The 21,186-nt window shown below is 43.8% G+C and overlaps 1 long non-coding RNA gene across 1 annotated transcript; it reads left to right on the top strand.

Moving 5' to 3' along the window:
- Nucleotides 1-5,130: 5,130 nt before the first annotated feature.
- LOC120099278 (uncharacterized) lies at nucleotides 5,131-18,760 on the top strand. The gene is made up of 3 exons (XR_005498348.2): nucleotides 5,131-5,239; nucleotides 6,681-6,818; nucleotides 16,942-18,760. It is a non-coding gene; the product is annotated as an uncharacterized LOC120099278 (long non-coding RNA).
- Nucleotides 18,761-21,186: the final 2,426 nt, after the last annotated feature.

Raw genomic sequence — 21,186 nt, 5'->3', positions numbered from 1 at the left:
CCCACTGCCATGACTCAAAATGACAAAATAACTATATTTTGTCAAAATTCAAAACCAAGTGAAACTAAGGTGTACTTAACCCAATAGATCCAAAATATTATCATTTCAACCTGTGACCCATGTGACCCACGAGACAGTCTGTATGAGGGGTTTGCGCTCTTTGAAATCTGGCATGTATTTTACACTGCAGGTCAGAACAGCCCCAGTTTCAAGGGCTCAGTAGCCACATGCTCGTAGTTCTCAGGAAAGAAAACCATAGCCATTTAACAGAGGCTACCTCTACAGAGGACATCGTCCTTTTAACCAGCAACAACCAGGCAAATCAAGTGTTGGGCAGGCCAAACCAAGGCAGCAAAAGCTGAGATGAGCTTCTTTCTGAAATCCCCTTTTCATCTGGGATGCTATCAGAAGGTGCTACTCCCAGTAAGGAAGGGGTGGGTCTTCTCAGGCAATCAGGCAATGGTGAAGTCTTTAGGTGTGGCTCCTCACTCAGGTGATTCTAATTTGTGGCCAGATGTGATTAAAAACAAACAAAACCAGCAACAGAATCAATTGTGTATTAAAACAAGCAAACAAAAGAAATTAATAATGAGGAAAAAAAAGCACCCTGGGCTGAGGATCTAAAGTGCTTGCCTGGTATACACAAAGCTCTGGGTTCAAGTCCCTGTACAGACAAAACTAGTCATGATGGTGTGTTGTTTTAAAAATATAAAATAAAAAGAACCGGTGTCTTTTACCCCGTTGGTCCACACCATGGTGCCCCAAGATATCTGCTAGATATCTTGGCGGAAACACATCCCAGCCACACACCTTCCTACACTCAAACCCTCACATAAATGAACACACAACACAATAATCTTTGACCCAATTGGTAAGATATAATTATCCATTTAAACATATAAAGCCCAGTACCATCCATCCCTTGAGAACATTAATAACAATCTGTAAATACACAGAGCAGAATCTTAACATCACCTGCCCTGGCTTCTCACCCTCTCTCCGTCTCCTCCTCTTCCTTCAAACTTCTCTCCCGCCCATCCTTCCTTCTCCAATGACAGGCCTCCTTCTATCCTGTACCTGCCCCTCACCTGTACTTTACAAATTCAATGGTGAGGTGGTTCTGGTGAAGTCACCTGATTCCTGAGTATGTGACTAGGCAGCTGTCCTTGGGGCAGTGGAATTAGCATCAAAATACAGGGCAAACCACAACAATGGTGCCTGACTTTAAGTAAGCCCACAGAAGATAAAGGCAGGGGGTTGGGGATTTAGCTCAGTGGTAGAGCGCTTGCCTAGGAAGCGCAAGGCCCTGGGTTCGGTCCCCAGCTCCGAAAAAAAGAACCCAAAAAAAAAAAAAAGATAAAGGCAGAAGGATCAGAAGTTCAAGGTCATCCTCTGTTATATATAGTGAGTTCAAAGCTAGCCTGGGTTACACAAAACAGTGTCTCAAAAAACCAAAACCAAACCAAAACACCCAGATTAGTTCTGAGTGGCCATACTCAGTTTTGTACTGCTAATGAGACCTCAGGCTGCTGCCACTGGGGGAATCCACACCACTCCAGTAATGGAGAAAGGCCTTGACAGAATGCATATGGTATGTTGTGGTTTAGAATATCCACCTCAGCTCTGTACAGAGTTCTTCCTGAAGTACTGAAATCACCAGAAGCCTGGCAAACAGATGGGCAGTTAAACTGCACCCTCTGGAGGGCGTGGCTTCTAAAGACTAGCAATTAAAGGAAATCATCAATAATCAAAAGCCAGCCTGATCTACAGAACAAGCTCCAGGACAGCCAGGGCTACACAGAGAAACCTGTTGTTGTAAAATTATAAAAAATGGTTTTCTTTTACCCCCACTAGGTCTGGCACCGCAGTGCCCCAAGATATCTGGTAGATATCTTGCCAGAAACACACATCTCAACTCCCTGGCAGTCCAGTATCTCTGCCGCCACACTCTCTCCCAAAGTCAAATCGCCACAGGAAAGAACATACAATAACCTCTGACCCAATTGATAAGATATAATTGTCCACCTAAACATACAAAGCCCAGTACCATCCATCCCTTAAGAACATCCATAACAACCTGTAAAGGTACAGCGTGGAATCTTAACGTCAGCCTCCATGTTCTCTCAGTGGCTTCTCTTCCAGTCTCCTCCAGTCTCCCCCTCCTTCCTGTTCCAGTCTCCTCCTCTTCCCTCAAACTTTTCTCCCACCCATCCTTCCTTCTCATCCAATGACAGGCCTTGTTCTTATCTTGTACCTGCCTCACCTGTATGACATCATACCACAGAAACCCTTCTCAAAACAGAACAAAACAAAACAATACCAACTGCTATTGAGAATGTGGAGTGGGAGAGTTGTGATGCCAAGAATGCAGCTAGCACTCAGGACACCTTGGCTTCCAACCTCAAGACAGAAAAAGAAAACAAACAGAGCAATTGGAGACTCAGGCTAAACCCTCTTGCTCTTTCTCAGGGGCACCCCTGCTGTACTGCTTTGCCACCACATAATCGCCATAACTGTGTGGAAAAGAGGTAGCCCAGACCCTAGTGTCATTAGCAAGAATGGAGATACAGTTGAATTGATAGTAATTGCAGACATGGAAACTCTGGCTGCCATCTTGGCACTCATGGACAGAATGAACTGCACTGTTCAGACACTTTTGCTAACTTTCCAGAGTGGATTCAGTTCAACTGACATTTTAGCCATGTGCATGAATGACATAAGCACACTTCCTATTGATGGTAAATTTACAACGGATAAAGTATTTGGGGCACCCACCCCCAAATATTTTGCCTTTATCTTTACAAGTGCACATAACCATATAGACATTCTTTTTTTCCTTTTCATGAATATACATTTATATGTATTCTACGTATTCCCAACGGTAGCTTGAAAGTGAATTTTCTTTAAGTTGTGGTGTGGGGGTGAAAAACGGCTCAGCAGTTAGGAACCTTTTCTGGTCACACAGAAGACCTAAGTTGGATTCTCAGCACCCATGTCTGCCTGCTCACAATCACCTGCAAGTCCAGCTCCAGGGCTCCAGTGCTCTCTGCTGGACCCTGTGGGCACCTGCACACATACGTACATAAAATTTTGAGAAAAAAAATCATGTTTTTAAAGTTTTTTCAGATCAGTCTAGACTAGCCTCCAATTTGCCTTCCTCCTGCCTGAACTCTGCCTCCCGAGTGCTGAGCTTACTGGCATACGGCAACATGCCCAGTTTGAAAAGTATTACCTCTGTCACAGGAAAATAACTGTTCATCCATCCTGAGGTGACTTGCCAAAGCCAGAGAAGTGACAGGACCCTCTGACCCCCTTTGGGCCTCCTAAAAAGAGGAAATAGGGTTCTCTGCTTCAGGCTCAGATGCATTCTGGTTATACCACATGCCCTTGGAGACAGTAGGGATGGTGCTGGCTCTTATAAAAGCCAGGGTTCTGCTATGCCTGCCCAGAAGACAACAGTCCCCCTGTCACTACCTTCTGTGGCTCAAACAATTAAAAGTGCCCTCTGCAGAGGCGCTTTCTTGCCACCATGGACTTAAGTCTGTCCCTCCCTGCATTCAAGGCTACGGCTTACTGTCCCATGTAACTGGTCGAGTTGAACTAGCAGCAGGAGTGACTCTGGTACACACCAAATGCCTTTATAAATGTATTCATAGCCTGAGAACACTCAGTGAGGTGTGGTGTTTCCAGCTATTGAGCCCTAACATCTAGGCATGTTGGTGAGCCCTGCCTCAGTATTGGCCAGGTAACGGGAACTATGCCTATATGATGTCTCAGTTAAAGCACAGAGGAAGCCCTCAGGAAGACACTGCTTCTCTTAACCTCTCAGACTAAGGAAGCTAGGGATTGGTAGACAGCTTGGAGAGAGGGTCCTGAGGGAGGGGGTGTTTGGGAACAGCAAAAGGACTCAAAGTCAATCATGGATATAAGCTGGCAGCCTTGTGTTCTGCTGGAGACAACTCTCCAGAGATCTCTAGACAGCTCTTGCAGACCAAAGCTCAGTCTTTTATTTGCATATCAATCATATCCACCACCCTAGGTTCCCTTTTAACTATCCCATAAAATCCATATTTTATGGCCTTAGCCCCTTGAGTCTAAGAAAATGACAGTAAGCACATTTAAAAAAAAAACAAGGCAAATGAATTCAGAAATTGTCTGCCTCTATAAGCACAGACAATAAGTTAGTTGGGTAGGATCTTGCCACGAGATCACCACTCCCCAAATCTCTTTATCTCCTTCCTTAATATCTTTCTGACAAGCTGGCTCATAGAGCAGCTGCCTCTGTTTTTTCAGGTCCATAAAACCCCTCAGATAATTCATATTGCATTTTTATATTTTGCATCATTGAGAAATCCTGTTTACATACTTTTGAACTCATGTTTTTAGACTTCTTCCCCACAGTCTTTTTTTTTTTTTTTTCCGGAGCTGGGGACCGAACTCAGGGCCTTGCGCTCCCTAGGCAAGCGCTCTACCGCTGAGCTAAATCCTCAACCCCTTCTTCCCCACAGTCTTAAGGGCTGTTCTGAAAGTCACAGCATTTACCATTTTGCTAAGGACATTATACATGCCCTCACCTCTTAGACTTGTGTTTTTCTAATTATCATGGAGTCATTAACCTTGGCAGAGATAACATCTCCCAAAGGAGGAACATAAAGAAAATTATGTGTATTATTATACAAACAAGGCTCACACCTAGCAACTGTCAGTACTCATGGAAGCCCATGCCCTACTGGCTCTGTTCCAGGGAACCATGACAACATTGTTCCTTGCTCAGCCATGCAGAACCCAGCAGCTTCCATCTACTTGGATTCCATTCCCTGAGAAGAAAACCCTGGGACAGAGATTAGTATGTATGTCTTAGTCCATTTTCAGTTACTATAATAAAAACCCAGAGGCTGTGGAATTTAAAAAGAATAAAGACTAATGTGGTTCACAGTTCTGGAAGGTGGTAAGTCTGAGAGGATAATCCTGGCATCTGATGAAGGGCATCATGGTGCTTTAGAGCATAACACAGAACATCACCTAGAACAGACCTTGTAGGATTGTCATACAGGTGAGGCAGGTACAAGATAAGAACAAGGCCTGTCATTGGATGAGAAGGAAGGATGGGTGGGAGAAAAGTTTGAGGGAAGAGGAGGAGACTGGAACAGGAAGGAGGGGGAGACTGGAGGAGACTGGAAGAGAAGCCACTGAGAGAACATGGAGGCTGACGTTAAGATTCCACGCTGTACCTTTACAGGTTGTTATGAATGTTCTTAAGGGATGGATGGTACTGGGCTTTGTATGTTTAGGTGGACAATTACATCTTATCAATTGGGTCAGAGGTTATTGTGTTGTGTGTTCTTTCATGTAGCGATTTAAGTGTAAGAGAGTGTGTGGCGGCTGGAGACACTGGGTCGCCACAGAATTGGGATGTGTGTTTCTGGCAAGATATCTACCAGATATCTTGGGGCACTGCAGTGCCAGATCTAGCGGGGGTAAAAGAACGCCCTTTAATATAATTTTACAACATACCTACTAGGCAAAGTCTCTCTGAAGCTGAGGCAGACCTCAAAGGTACCCTCAGCTGAAGGCTATCTGCCAACAGCTCTGCTAATAGAAGACAAAGGAACATACCCTCCCTTGAGGGAGACCACTGTGCCCATCACACCTAGACCACCCAGCTAATAAGTAGCATAGGCTCTAGTTTGAGAGCAAGCCATTCGTTGTTTCTGATCTACAACAGTTTGACTGCCTCCCATAGGCTTCATTTTTGCCCAGCAGTTTTGGTCCTTCCACCTATTTTACCACATTCTTTAGTGTTTTAAAATAGTAAATGGGGCTGGCAAGATGACTCAGCAGGTATAGTGCTTTGGATGTCTTGGATTTTTGAACACTTGGTTCCCAGTCCGTGGCACTTTTGGGGGGAAGTGTAGGTCTTGCTGCACTGCAGAAGGAAGTATGTCATTGGGGATGGGCTTTGAGATTAAAAATCCTCTCATCATTTCTAGTTTCTCTGTCTCTCCTTTGTGCTTGAAGTAGAGGATGTAGGCTCTCAGCATCCCGTTCCTTTGGTTGTGCCTACCATATACTGCCAAGCCTCCTCACCATGTTGGACTCTCCCTCTGGAACCATAAGCGAAAAAAAAATTAGTTGCATTGGTCATGGAGTTTGGTCACAGCAACAACAAATTAAAGGTACTTGCTGCCAAATCTAATGACCTAAGTTCTGTTCCCAGAACTCACATGCTAGGAAGGAGAACTGCTCCTGAAAGTTGTTCTCGGACCTTGATATGTGCACTGTTATGCATGCTGTATGTCTCTCTCTCTCTCTCTCTCTCTCTCTCTCACACACACACACACACACACACACACACACACACACACACACACACACACACAAACACACACACTAAATGTAGCAAATCATTGAAAGATGTTCTTAAAATAAATGAATAAAAACAGCATGCATTGAGTTAAAGGAACTTTACTGAACCCTAAAAGAAATCTTCAGTGGAGAAGCAAAAACCACTGGAAGTGGGGTTGGGGATTTAGCTCAGTGGTAGAGTACTTGCCTAGGAAGCGCGAGGCCCTGGGTTCGGTCCTCAGCTCCGAAAAAAAGAACCAAAAAAAAAAAAAAAAAGAACAGTGGAAGCACGCGGTGACACTCTGTACACTTATAAAGGAGAGTTCTCACTACAGGTTAACCCACCAGCTATGCTGAGTCAGAATCTTGGAGATTGTCCTCAAGTCTGTAAGCTTCGTGCTCTTCAAAACCTCGTGAGCCACCCAGTTCTGCACCCTGTCTGGAGTAACTGATACAGATGACAAGCCACACAGGTAAAGCCCAGACACAATCACACTTTCTCCCTCCTCAGGAGAAAACGCCATTCTTTTATTTGGTTCTGAGAGTAGCATTTCTGGCTGGACAGCCATGAGTGGGTTGAAAACCAACAGTGGTGTAGGAATTGAAGGACAAAGGAAATAGAAGTGAGTCAGTGACAGGAATTAATAGCAGTCCTTTGTCAGAATCCCACACTGTTCAGCCAAATGTTTCAGCCTATCAGGACAAACCACACACTTGGTGACATAAACAACAGATATGAGCTCATTTCTCTGGAAGCTAAGAGCCAAGAGCAAGGTGTAAGAAGGTTTGACTGTTCTTGAGACTTGTAAGGGGGCAGCTCCTCCACGCTTGTCCCCAAGCTCCTGATGGTATGCTGGCCATCTTTGGGATTCCTTGTTTGTAGATGTTTGTAGAAGTTTCATAGCACTTCTTATTTTAAACTTAGTGGGCATTCTGGCTTTTGCCAGCTCAGCATGCTTGGCTGTCTTCTGGTCCAATAATCCCTCTTCCTTGAGACTGGGTCCTCCTTTTAATATGGCTACCACAGCATAACCCATTCTCTTGTGTAGAGAAATTTTAATCCAACAACATGGCTGCTCTGATCACAGCCAAAGACCTGCTAGGTCTGTGTGATCTGGCTGGAATGCTGACACGCCCTTAGTACACACCTTTAACCCCTCTGGCTGGAATCCTTTAGAACACACCTTTATTCCAAACAATAACGTCTAATCAGGGAGCAGATGTGACAAAGCAGAGAAAGATTTGACAGAAAAGTAAAAGATAGGATATGGGCCAACTCTCAGGAGAAAAGCTACTTAAGAACAGCACAGGGAGGGGAGGGGAGGGGAGGGGAGGGGAGGGGAGGAGAGGAGAGGAGAGAGAGAGAGAGAGAGAGAGAGAGAGAGAGAGAGAGAGAGAGAGAGAGAGAGAGTTTCAGTGCAGTGAGCACAGTGCAGTGGATTTCCTTCATGAGTTCATGTACCAAGCAGAGCAATTCAGTAAGAAGCTGAGAAGCCAGATTGAATCAGTCAGTTCGGAGAGGAGTTTGAGTCGGAACAACTGAGTTGAACCAGCCAGGTAGAGTTTGGAAAGAGCTAAAAAGGGAGAGCTTCTTCAGCAGTGAGTCTGCAAGATGACAATTCCACCCGAGGAAATGAAAGTTACTTTTACAGTCTTGCTATATAGGTATAGACATGTAACCCAAGCTGCCTGGTCAGTCTCCCTGTCTTTCTCTACATTTTATAATATTGAAATACTTTAAAAACATGGATTGGGGAGCCGCAGGTACTGAGGTCACTCCTGACTAGGCCTGTCTGTTCGTAGTAGGTACCCACAGCAATTCTGCCCCAGTCTCCACAATGCTAGGAGTGTGGACACAAGTCATCATGTCGAGCTTGTGTCTTCATTTTCCTGTAGATAAAATATGATGGTAACAATGGCATTTAACTCAGGGCCCTTTGCTAAAAATAAATTAGTTCTATTTTGAGAAAGGTTTTCTTACAGTCCAGGCTGACCTTGAACTTAGAATGTAGCCAAAGTTGGCCTTGAACTCCTGCTCCTTTCTCTGCTTTCCAAACACTGAAATTATGGGTGGTCTATGAACATATGTGAGTAATTTAAAAAAATTTTTTAGACATGGTCTCACTGCACAAACCAAACTGGCCTCACTTGCTTTATTCACCTACCTCAGCATCCTGAATGCTGATCTGACAGACAAATACCATTGTTCTCAGCTTGTTAAATTCAATTCAAATGGAGCCAGGGCCTGAAGAATCATCCATGAGCAGTCAGTTAAGTCTCACAAATGACCTCACCTCCATATGCAGACAGAATTGTGCCTTAGTGTATCTCCCATGATATAACAAAACACTTGAACCTTCTGAAGGCATGACAGGCCTGACTGAGGAGCCACCTCTGGAGAGTTTCTTTTGCTCGACTCAGTGACATGGCAAAGAAAGAGACGAAGGGTCCAAACTCATCACTGTTGTCCAGGTCCCACTGCCTGAAGACATTCAGAAGGACTCTCTAGAAGGTCTCCTGGCTTCTGGTAGTTTTCAGCAATCTTTAGCACTCCTTCATTCGTAGATGCACTGAACATTAAATTTCCAGCATATCAACTTTAGAGGCACATTATAATTTCTACCAACTCTTTTGTGTGTGTGTGTGTGTGTGTGTGTGTGTGTGTGTGTGTGTGTGTGTGTGTACAGGTGAGTGCACACATGTGTATGGAGGAGAATAGAAGTCAATGTCAGAAACCCACCAGCCTCTGCTTCCCTGGTGCTGGGATTATAGCCATGTACCACTGCAGTCAGTTTTTACCTGGGTGCTGGGAGTCCAGACTGAGGTCATCATCTTTGTGCAGCAAACACTTTCCTCACTGAGCCATCTCTCCAGCCACATGGTTTTTGTAATTCTTCATAGTAGAGAAAACACATGATGTAGGCTTGTTGTGTCAGGAAGGGTTTGTGAACCCCTGAAGACCACCAAGGAGCCGTTTCTGATGTAATAGCATTAGGGCCTCTTTATTACAAGCTCGGGCTTGGGCTTTCCTCTAACCCAACTCTGACACAGCAGGACAGGAAGGGAAGGCAGAGGAGCCTCAAACCCTCAGCAGGACAAGATTTTATAGGAAAATAGGAGCAAATGAGGGGGAGAGGGACGGGGGTGTCCAGTCTGGCAAACATCTAACTGAATGACTATTGTAAGCTGACAGGTGGGGGCTCTGAAGCAAGACCATATACAATCACAAATGTCGGGAAGTGCATCTGAAACAGACTAAGCTGTAATTAACTGTTGCTAGGAAGTAGCTAGGGAGTAACTGTGGCCAAGGACAAGCTATGGGGTCCTCCCTGGTACTTGAATAAGCGTGGGTTCTGTTGCAGGTCGAGTTCTCAGACTTTTTTTCTTTAAGATGGAGGCTGGTCCCAAGATGGAGTAGGTTTGGCCTCTCAGGCTCAAGTCACCAGACATAGACTTCCATAATGTTCTTTCAGATGGGATAGATCAAAGAAGGTAGCTGTGTCATTGTGGTCAGTTTCCTTTGTTCTCTGTCCCTGTCCAGGCTGTGAGAGCCATCCCTCTACGTCTCCAGGTGGAGCTCCTGAGTGACTCCTGGTGGGAACCACCCAATTCATGAACCTCTATTTGCATAACTATGCTGCTAGTTTTATATCAACTTGACACAGACTAAAGTCACCTGAGAGGAAGGAGCCTTAATTAAGAAAATGCCTCCATCAGATCCAATTGCAGGCAGACTTGTAAGGCGTTTTCTTAGTGATGGATGGGAGGGGGTGGCATATTGTGGGTGGTGCCACCCTTGGGCTGGTGGTCCTGGGTTCTATAAGAAAGCAAGCTGAGCAAGCCACAAAGAGCAAACCAGTAAGCAGCACGCCTTCATGGCCTCTGCCTCAGCTCCTGCCTCCATGTTTCTGCCCTGCTTGAGTTCCTGTCCTGACTTTCTTCCTAAAGGACTTTGATGCAGAAGTGTAAGCTGAATAAACCCTTTCTTCCTCACAACCCCCTTTTTAGTTACAGTGTTTCATCATAGCAAAACAAACCTTAACTAAGACAATAGCTAAACCCTTTAGGTTTATATTTTAATCTCAGTTTGCCTCTTAGATAAAAGTAAGGTCTCATGTAGCTAAGGTTAATGTCCAATGTACTATGTAGCTAAGGCTGGCTTTCAACTTCTGATCTTCCTGCCTCTACCTCCCAAGTGCTGGGATTACAGGTATCTGCCCACCCCCAGCTTCCACTTACCACTCCAAGAATTCCTTCACAGATCAAAGAACATTTTGTATGAAGAGAATCCTATGCTGAATACTTGTCATTATTAGAAAGACAAAAGTCTAGGAACAGGCAAACCAGTGAGAAGGTGTCAGTATTTTAGCCAATTCTGTTTTAGAGAACTTGTATCACACCTTTCTGTCCCACTCCTCCCCCATCTTGCCATTATGCAGGGCCATGTGACTGATTCTGCCTGCTACGTTGTGAGCTAAACTGACATGTCACTACCTGGCTCAGAGTCAGGATGGGAGGACTCATAGGGTATGAGTGCTAGAGACCTATAAGGCTCATTACGGACCACTCATGGCAATCCAGTACACTAGACTCATTCATTTACCTTTTCCTAGCACTTGGAAAACGCTCTGGGGATAAAAGGGTAAGGAAGTGGGCATGGTAATGCAAGCCCAGGCCCATCACAGAAAAGCTCGTTGCCCTCCCTGTCTACGTCACCATGATGAGATTACTTAATTCAGCTTATTCCTATTTGTTGACTTTCCCAAAGGTTCCCATGTCCCTTCTATAGCAACTGACTGTCTCAGGCCACCAGAGAAGAAGACTGATTTTGCAAACACAAAATCTGAGTCTCTGACCCCTCAATTCCCAGGGATTTCTCTGATTTTTCCACCTATTTGCTCTGGGATGGTCAACGAGCACCAAGAGTTCTCCCATTCCTGGGAAAGGCAGTCCACTCCTGCCATGAGCAAAGCCTTGCCCCTTCTCCAGCAATAGTCACTCATAAGGTTTGTAGATGAAAGACAGGGGGGCCGAAGAGCTCCCCAAAGTAACCTGCTTCCACTTTGTGACAGTTAACCTAGATTGTCACCTTCACGGGATCCAGGCAAACCAGAAGACACTTACCAGGAGACATAATTTTTTGGATATGTCTGTGAGTGAACAGGTTCACTGAGGGAGGGAGAGCTACTCTGCTCTGAAAGTGGCTGGCAGCATTCCACGGATTGAGGTCCCAGACCAAATAAAACAGGGAAAGTGAAAGTGAAATGAGGATCTGTTTTCCCTCTGCCTCCAGCTGCATACTGCCCCCATGCCTCCTCCTCCATGAAGCAACCTAAGCTCTTCAACTGGGAACAAAATGAACCCTTCCGGCCTTGGCTCGCTTTCGCCACATATTTTGTTGCAGCAACAAGAGGATTAACTAACACATTCCTCTTAGTCGTTCCCCTTCTGATTTTGGTTGTTTCATTGTTATTCTGTTTATTTGTGTCTGTGTGCAAGTCTTGTATTAGTGCTGTTCAAATTTCACGATGACAGAGGCGGGGGAGATGGCTCAGTGGTTAGAGCACTTGCTCTCTGGCAGAGCATCTAAATTTGGTTCTCAGCAGCCACACTGGGTGGCTCACCTGGAGCTCTAGTAACCCTTCTGGACCCACAGACGCACCCATGCATGTGGTGCACATATAACAGGCACAAACACATTTAAAAAAAAACCTTTAAAAATATAAGATAACAAAAGATATATAGCTGACTCTTCACATCTAGGGGTATAACATCTATAGATTCAACCTGTCATAGAAAAAATACAGTCCAAATTGTGCCTTTATTGAATATCTCCAGACTTTTTTCTTTATTATTTACTAAGCAACAGTATACTGGCGATTTACAGGGCATTTACACCACACTAGGCACTACAAGTAACTTAAAGATGGTTTAAAGATACTACAGATTCTGGTATCTTCAGAGGTGAGAGAGTTGACTCCAATCCCTGAAGGATACTAAGGTCCTGAGACAGGGGAGTTGGCTAGGAAATAAAGGGGACATGATAAAGGAAAGAACGTTTTCCCTCTATTCTCCCAGTTCAGATTTATGTTTCATTCTAGATGGTACTCAGGAATTTTGACATCATTGCCTAGACCACCTGCACAAGAGCACTCTGGGAAAAATCCCAAATGACACTGTTAAGATAGCTAACAAAGCATGCCTTACATCCAACCTCCTCATGACCTATGGACAAAAAAGAGTCCCTTTGATCAATGGCCTTCTCTCTGCTGGGACTCCCTTCTCCACCTGCAAGCTCGCACCATGTACTGTAAAGTCTCCCCTCAAGGACAGATTCTGTGGCTAAGACCTAAACTTGGTTGAAGATTTAGTAACCTCAGAGCCACAAATCACTCACATAGCTGCCACTAAGGCATAAAGGCAGTGTTACTCAGCTCTCTTCAAGTGCATCTTGCCTTTCTGGTTAGTACATTTTCTAACTGTGCTTCTCAGTGATTCATCCTAAAATTCTTTCTCATGATGGAAGTCAAACTCTAGACCATGCTTGGGCAGATGTCCCTAAGGTTGCGAAGAGAATTCTTGAGGCTGCTTAGCTGGCTACACTGAGTTGTGTTTCTCAATCCTGGTGACAGGACAACTGAATGAACAGTGCTTCTCCCACCCCTCCCCTCAGCCACCTTGCTCCTCCCCCTCAAAAGTAAGCAATTTTCTAAGTTGCTTGTGCTTTATTCAGAGATGTTTTGTATAAGAAAACATGCATTTCTATCTATCCATCATCATCCATCTGCTCCTTTTATTTATTTTTATTATTATTATTATTATTATTATTTTTTTGGTTCTTTTTTTCGGAGCTGGGGACCGAACCCAGGGCCTTGCGCTTCCTAGGTAAGTGCTCTACCACTGAGCTAAATCCCCAGCCCCCATCTGCTCCTTTTATATACATAGTGGCGTGCAGTTTTTAATTTTTTTTCATTCAACACTGTATCTTAACAATCAATCCTAAATCTTTCTGGTTTTACTACAACTGTAGAACATTCCAAAGTGAGAATGCAAAGTTGGCACAGCCCTCTGTAGGCTTAGGCTCCACGTATAAAGATTTAACCAACCCCAGGTCTAAACTTTTACAGAAAAAAAAAAAAAAAAACAAAACCTTTCCTGAACACGTCCCGACTCTTTTTGTTAGCTTCTTTCCCGTAAACAACATAGTACAGCTACTTAGCATTTATGTTGTCTTAGAAATGGTAACTGATGTACAGGTTATTTTCAGTTTACAGGAGGATGTCGTAGGGTCTATGCAAACAAGCTATATAAGCCATTATTCTCTATAAGAGGCTTGAGCACCCAAGGACATTTGTCTATTCAAGTAGGTTCTGAAACCAAACTCCCACGAAGAGCAAGGGTACAATCACTAAGTTATTTAACTGGAAGTCCTTTATCGGTGTACTTTCAGGGAATGTGCAGTCCATCTACTAATGATGTTGTGGTGAATACGCTTAGAAACAGAACCCAGGCAACTCTGGACAAGCAACTGCTTTTGCTCAGACACCTATTTAAGTTCCAAAGAGAAAAGGTATTCTGCTGTCTAAGGAAGGAATGATAAAGTAGTGTTACACATCCAAAATCCCAGCATTCAGAGGCCTGAGGCAGAAGAATGGAGGTGTGTGTGTGTGTGTGTGTGTGTGTGTGTGTGTGTGTGTGTGTGTGTGCATGAAAGCCTGAGGTCAACCTCAGATGGCATTCCTCAGGTGCCATCCACTTTACTTTTTGAGACAGGGTGTCTTACTGGCTTGGGGCTCACCGATTCAACTCAGCTCCCTGGCTAATGAGTCTCAGTGAGCCACCAGTGATTGTCTTTGCAGTGTGACAATTACAAGTACGTGCCATCGCATCTGGCTTTTTCATTGGGTTCTGAGGATCAAATTGAGGTCATTACACTTATGTGACAAATACTTTACCAACTGAGTCATCTCACCATCCCAAGATGATAGAGAGTTTGAAACCATCCTGGGAGATGTGTGTGTGTGTGTGTGTGTGTGTGTGTGTGTGTGTGTGTGTATCAAGACCCTATATACATAAATTTAAGATAAAGATAAATTATTCTGAAGGACCAGAAAAGACAGAATTCACTTTCAGTTGGCTGGGGGGGCAGGGAAGAAGAGCTGAGTTGAGTATCTGAAATGGGATGTGTAGGAGGAAAAATCACAGAAGGATTCATTTAGGAAAAATTAAGTTACATTTTAGACTTGAATGCAGTTTGGCAAGAGAATATTTGCCTTGATTGTTCCAGACCCTGGGTTAGATTCTCAGCATAGAAAAAAAGACGTTAAGTTACACTGAACTATATATCCAATATATGACTCAGGGAGGTGAGTTACTACTTCAATTAAATGTTCTATGACTTAAAGGTTCTTGTGTTAAAATGACCTTATATAGAATATAGACTGCTTAACTAGCAATGTAAAGTTATCAGACACTTGAAAATAAGTTAGTCATACTGCAAAATCAGTTTTTAGAAAGGCCAACTATAAAACACTGCAATGGAAGCAAGGAAAAAAAAATCCACATCAAATCTCTTGCCTCCAAAGGCTGGATTTAAAGACATTCCTTTCTATTTGGTGGACCTATCTCTGGTAAATTAGAATAATGACGGCTCTAGCCTTTGCCACTCGGATGTATTTGCCATCACTTGGGGACTGTTGCCGAGTGTCTTCTTCATTGGTAGAGCAATGTAGAATGCAACAAAGAGAACAAGTTTCTCCCATGAACAGGAAATGCCTGTCTAACATCCTTCCAGATTGTACTAGATGCCCTAAATTATTAAGTGGGCATCGAATATATTTCCCAGTGTGAGAGATTGTATTTAATTTCCTATACTGACAGTTTGAGCTTTGGACCTTCCCCAGGTTTAAAAATTAAATTGTAAGGATGGGATTTCTTCTGTATTTGTTTTGGGGAAACAGCATACCTATAACAAAGATGACAAATGATTTTAAAACTCACCCAGGGAGGTTAAAAGCTAATTGGATTTAGACATAGTACCCTAAATAGGAACTGGGGAGACAGCACCATTTATGACTAACTTCTGATTCTTTTCCCAGTTCAGTCTTCCAGAAACTTTGTTCGACTTGTATTAGGAAACACATGGGCCTTAGCATCAGCCAGGACTAGGTTAAAGTCTAGATTCTGGTAAAAAAAAATTGTAAGATGCAAAAATATTTGCACTTATTAAAAAGTTTTACAAGTATTTTTAAATAGATTGTGCTTCAGCATTTCATGTAAGTGCAAAATATTGGAAGCATTTTAAATGTCTGTGGGAAAGGGCTTGGGAAAATTGACTTAATAAGTATTATACTGTGAACCAACTGAAGCCATTTCTGTCTGGCATACATGAGCCACTCTTGCCACCACCATAAGTCTGAGTTAGGTAGGGCCTACTTATCCTTATCTTGCCCCTCAGTTCTAGTGAAAGCAAGTACCTGATCCAAATAGTTCACAGATACAGAAACTATACAAGCTCTTCCTAGTCTCAGAGGACTATAAAGCAGAGGCAACCAAGTTATAAATGGAGTAGTGACTCAGTGTTAGAAGTAATAATTGAGGCACTGGCTACAGTGTTATAAATAGACAGTGGCTACAGAATTATAACTGAGGCCATGGCTACATTGTTATAATTGAGACTGTGGCTACAGTGTTGTGACTAAGGCAGTGGCTACAGTGTTGTGACTAAGGCAGTGGCTACAGTGTTATAATTGAGACTGTGGCTACAGTGTTGTGACTAAGGCAGTGGCTACAGTGTTGTGACTAGGGCAGTGGCTACAGTGTTGTACCTAAGGCGTGACTGCAGTGTTGTGACTGCAGTGTTGTGACTAAGGCAATGGCTACAGTGTTGTGACTAAGGCAGTGGCTGCAGTGCTGTACCTAAGGCGGTGACTGCAGTGTTGTACCTAAGGCAGTGGCTGCAGTGTTGTACAAACAGGAAACTTTTAGCCTTTTAGGTTTCATTTGGAAAAAGCAGAAAGTCCAAATTTAGAGCTATACAAAGAAGCAATTCGATATTTTGTTTTATATTTGTCTTCTTCTGAGACAGAGTCTCATTACATAGCTCAAGCTGCCCTCATCCTTTGGCCTCGGCTACTGCAAGAGCTACCAAACCTGGATTCCTGTCCCATATCCAGTCTTAGACGCCACTGAGCACAAGACTACCTGCTGGTCTAGATTTAGTTACCTGGCCTGTGCAAAAAGTAGCTGCATATCTGAAAGGGTGCAGCATGGTTTTCGATTTAACAAAAAGCTGCCTGTTTATGGTGTTGAAGATACAGCTAAGGGCAATGAACAGCTAGGAAAGCACTCTACCATCAGGAAGACACCCAGCCTAAAAAGGGATCATTTCTAGTAGTCATTCTTAAGATTGATCATTTTCAAAACATCTAATGTTGTTGGGAGAAAATTTGTGGTATTAGGAAAGGCTGAGATGGCTCAGTAAGGATGCTTGATCCTTTCCTTGGGGTGTCAGGAGGGCCATAGGGGAAATGTCTGAATGAGCTTGTAAGTCATCTTCCTTGTGGCAAGGCAGTTGTTCCTCGTTTCTTCCACCAGCCAAAATCATGAATGAAGACTTCAGGAGACTTCTGAAAACCCAGTCTCTACCATCTAAGTGTCCTCAGCCTGAGGCATCAAGGGGAGATACTAAGAAGAAAGACGCAACCAAGTAAAAGAGGAAAAGAAAAGTTATTAGGTCAAGCTCTCTCAAGATATAGTTGAGAGAGGAAAAGATATGCTGAGAAGTAGAAAGTATCAATACCAGGCCAACAAATGGAGAGAGGGCCTGAGGCAGAAAGACCAGGAAGCCAAGCTATTTGGAGCTATCTATGGGGCTGCCAGGACCACACGATTTCTTGCAGAGCAAAGAAACCAATTAGTCTCTGAGTCCAAATTGGATGTAAATATCCAACGCAGCCAAAGGGTAAAAGGCTCTGATTTTGCTTTCCTTCAAAAAGCATGAGATGAAATTGTCATCAAAGAACAAGAGGAGGGGCTGATGATGAAACGGACCAAGAAGGAAACCCAGAAGGATGGGATTTCTGGAAATAATAAATTTAAAACATGTCTAGGCTACAACATTTACCAAGTACTTTTTTGAGGAGAAAACACAGCCAAATGACCTGTGGTAAACCTTAATGAGAACATTCACACCAATATCCCCATCAATATTATCCATAGCAAGAGTGACTGTCTGAGAATTGAAGATCCAGACGCACTGACTCAAAATGACCTTGTCATTGGCAAGCTCATACAGGTCTTATCATGTGTAAGACAGAGAGACCTAAGCAGGAAAGCTACAGAGAACCTAGGAGAAAAGAGATCCCCGAAAGTCAACATGGGAATTCTAGAATATAGTAGGAAACATGTACCTTCTACCACCAAGATACCTCATTACAAGGACCCAGAGAGATACCAGCAACCAGAGCATCACAGATACAGACGCTGGGCCTAAGAGTGGGAATGAGGACCAGACTGCCAGGCCAAGAAGGAAAGGAGGAGCTACAGCTGCTCTGAGAAATCACAGGTGGATGGCAAGCCCCTGGTTGTTGACAAAAGATGTGGCGCTGCCTGGGAGCTCAAGCACATCAATGAAGTGTCTGCTCATTCAGCTGTGGGAGGACACCGCAAGATAACACTTATCCAGTGGTTAATGGAACTGTGGCTAGCAAAGAGAAGGAGCATAGTGAAATGGACCAAGGCAAACCAAAAAGACTTCCTTGAGACTTAGACAGAAAATAAGAGAAGCATGAAAAACAAGGTTTAGCCCACATCTGCATCTTAATGCGGTGTCCAGATGCTGAAGGATGGCAAACCAGGTAATCCAAAGAAAGTAATGGCTCAGAGAAGCTTCCTCTACAGCAGAAGAGTGATGCTGTCATTAAAAACAAAACAGTGCAAGTCACAAAACAGAACGACTAACCTCTTTAGTTATCGTTGCAGCTGCAGAAGCTCTGCAGAAGGATATGCTCAGCTTTTGCCTTCTGTAAGGCCAGTAAGGTCGCCAAGAATGTATGTTCATGCTCGCACACATGGGTATGTATATAAGACTTCACCATGTGATCATTTGGGCCTGTTAAAATTGGTTAGCTTGAAAATAACAAATTACAGGCACCACCTAGACTCAGACAGTGGGATACTATGCAATTATTTATAAAAAGAATAAGCTGGAGAGCTGGCTCAGTCGTTAAGAGTGCTTGATGCTCTTGACGAAAATGTGGGTTCAGTTCCCAGCACTGACATGGTGGCACCATCTGCAATACCAGTTCCAGGGATCCAATACCCTGTTCTGAACTCCTTGGGCACCAGGCATCAACATACATACAGGCAAGACACACATGCAAAAATTGTTTTACAACAATAAAAGGAAAAGAAAGACTAAAATATATTTCTGCTTCTTGTTGTGGCACAATAACTGATTTTAAAGTAAAATAAACAGGAATATATAATATATTTTAATTTTACTAAAAGCAGAATATATATGGTCGAACAAGTATAGGAAGAAGTCTAGAGAGATTAAAAACTTAGTGTCATGTCTAGAGAGTGTTATCAGATGGGAGAAAGGAAAACCCTGTTTTTATCCTTGTGACTTACTTTGGTCATACAGATTTTTGTTGTTGTTGTTTTTTTAAAGACATATTTATTTTATTTATATGAGTACACTGTAGCTGTCTTCAGACACACCAGAAAAGGGTATCAGATTCCATTATAGATGGTTATGAGCCACCATGTGGTTGCTGGGATTTGAACTCAGGACCTCCAGAAGAGCAGTCAGTGCTCTTAACCGCTGAGCCATCTCTCCAGCCCTGTTGTTGTTTTTTTGAGACAGGGTTTCTCTGTGTAGTCCTGGCTGTCCAGGAACTCACTCTGTAGACTGGCCTCAAATTCAGAGATCCACCTGCTTCTGCCTCCTGAGTGCTGGGATTAAAGGAGTGTGCCACCACTGCCTGGGGGTGGGTCATATAGAATTTTAAAATCAACACTTGGAGGTCTAGGGATTCGCTGGTAGAGTACTTACTAAGTATGCACAAGGCCCTAGGTTCCACACCCTGTTTTGAAAAAGGAGAGAGAGAGAGAGAGAGAGAGAGAGAGAGAGAGAGAGAGAGAGAGAGAAGAAAAATAGCACTTTGGTGATGATATGTAAAAATTCACACACACCTTTAGTCCCAGCACTCAGAAGGCAGAGGCATGCAGATCTGGTGCCCTTCTCTGGCCTCTATGGAGCCCTGCATGCATCTCTCTCTCTCTCTCTCTCTCTCTCTCTCTCACACACACACACACACACACACACACACACACACACACACACACACACACACACATCCTGTCCCATCTTCTGGCACCACTCCTAGTTCTCCCCGAATCCCAGTGGCTATGCAGAGGGAACGAGAATTTGAATAACAGGACAAGCTCCATTCCCTGCCCTCCTCAATATCTGAGAGTAGCTTCTGTAAGGTATTCCCACATTGAGGTGCAGGGTTCCTGGTGTGGCCCTCCTGAGACGATAAGGGGATGGTGTGGAGGTCAGAGAGGTTTTATTTTGTTTTATTATCATGATCATAGAGGTTACGAGCAAGAAGGGATCATAGGTTTCTTGATGCTTTGGATGGATTGGTAATGAACAATCCACATTCCCGAGTCCCTCGAGTGTGTCCGACCTTCTAACATTAATAAGTAGATTGTCATTTACAGATGTGTAGATGACATGCTCCAGAGTCACCCAATCATTATTGGAAAAGAAATTATACCCCCAAAAATTTCATTTTGGGTAAGTAAACAATTTTGTGTTGGGCTGAATTCAGTTGTCTTGGGGCTTATGGGCCATAGACTGCCCGTGCCCGGCAGGGGCTTTTCCCTTTTGGCCAACAGCACTAGCTGTAGCAGTGCGCTCTCCCAAGACAAGAAGGGTAGGCATGGTGGCTCCTGCTATTGAGCAATCAGGAAGTTGAGACAGGAAGATTGCTTACAAGTTTAAGGCTAGCCTGGGCTGTTACAGCAAGTACAGAGTGAGAGCCTGTCTCAATTTGTTAATTCATTCATTAAAGAAGGGAAAATAGGAGCTGAAAGACATTTGCTAGAAGCTTTAAATAACCGCAGAAATTGGGGAGAAATGGAGGAGGTTGTGAGCAGGGTGATTAGCACAGCTGAGAGCTGAGCCCAGGGACAGCAGCAGTTCCACACTGCTAATCAGCAGCCGGCTGTAAGAAGGCTGGCAGACATCCCCGTGCTTCCAGAAGACTGGGAAGGAAAGGAAATCAGACTGCTCAAGGGGGAGAGAAATGAGAAAGTTCAAGTAGTTAGGCGATAGGTAATGAACTCCTGACAAAAACAGGGATGGTCCTCTCAGGACTCCCATGAGTTCCTGCAGGAGCAAGCCTGGTCCCAGAGTTAGGGAGATATAGTTCAGTGGTAGCATACTTGCTTAGGATTGGGGAGGCCCTGGGTTCAGTCATCGAGACCTCCAAATGAGAGAGAGAGAGAGAGAGAGAGAGAGAGAGAGAGAGAGAGAGAGAGAGAGAGAGATTTTATAGTATAGCCAGGCACTGTGGCACACATATGTAATCTTAGCACTTCAGAATGAAGACAAGATGATCAAGGATCATTCTGCACTACCCATCTAGTTAAGACACCAGCAGCCTGGCCTGTGACTCTCTCTGGTTTTCCTTCTCACTGTGTGGCACATTCTCTCACCCCTTTGATGCCATTCTGGTAAAGCTTGCACCAGAGGCTGAGCTGACAGGATCTCCGATCTTGGATGTCTAGCTTCTAGAACTGTAAACTATAGTAAACCTCTTTTCTTCG

The sequence above is a fragment of the Rattus norvegicus genome, chromosome X (assembly GCF_036323735.1).
Source record: "Rattus norvegicus strain BN/NHsdMcwi chromosome X, GRCr8, whole genome shotgun sequence".
NCBI classification, from domain to species: Eukaryota; Metazoa; Chordata; class Mammalia; order Rodentia; family Muridae; genus Rattus; species Rattus norvegicus.
Note: the sequence above shows the minus strand (reverse complement) of the source record. Positions and strands in the feature narration are given on the sequence as shown.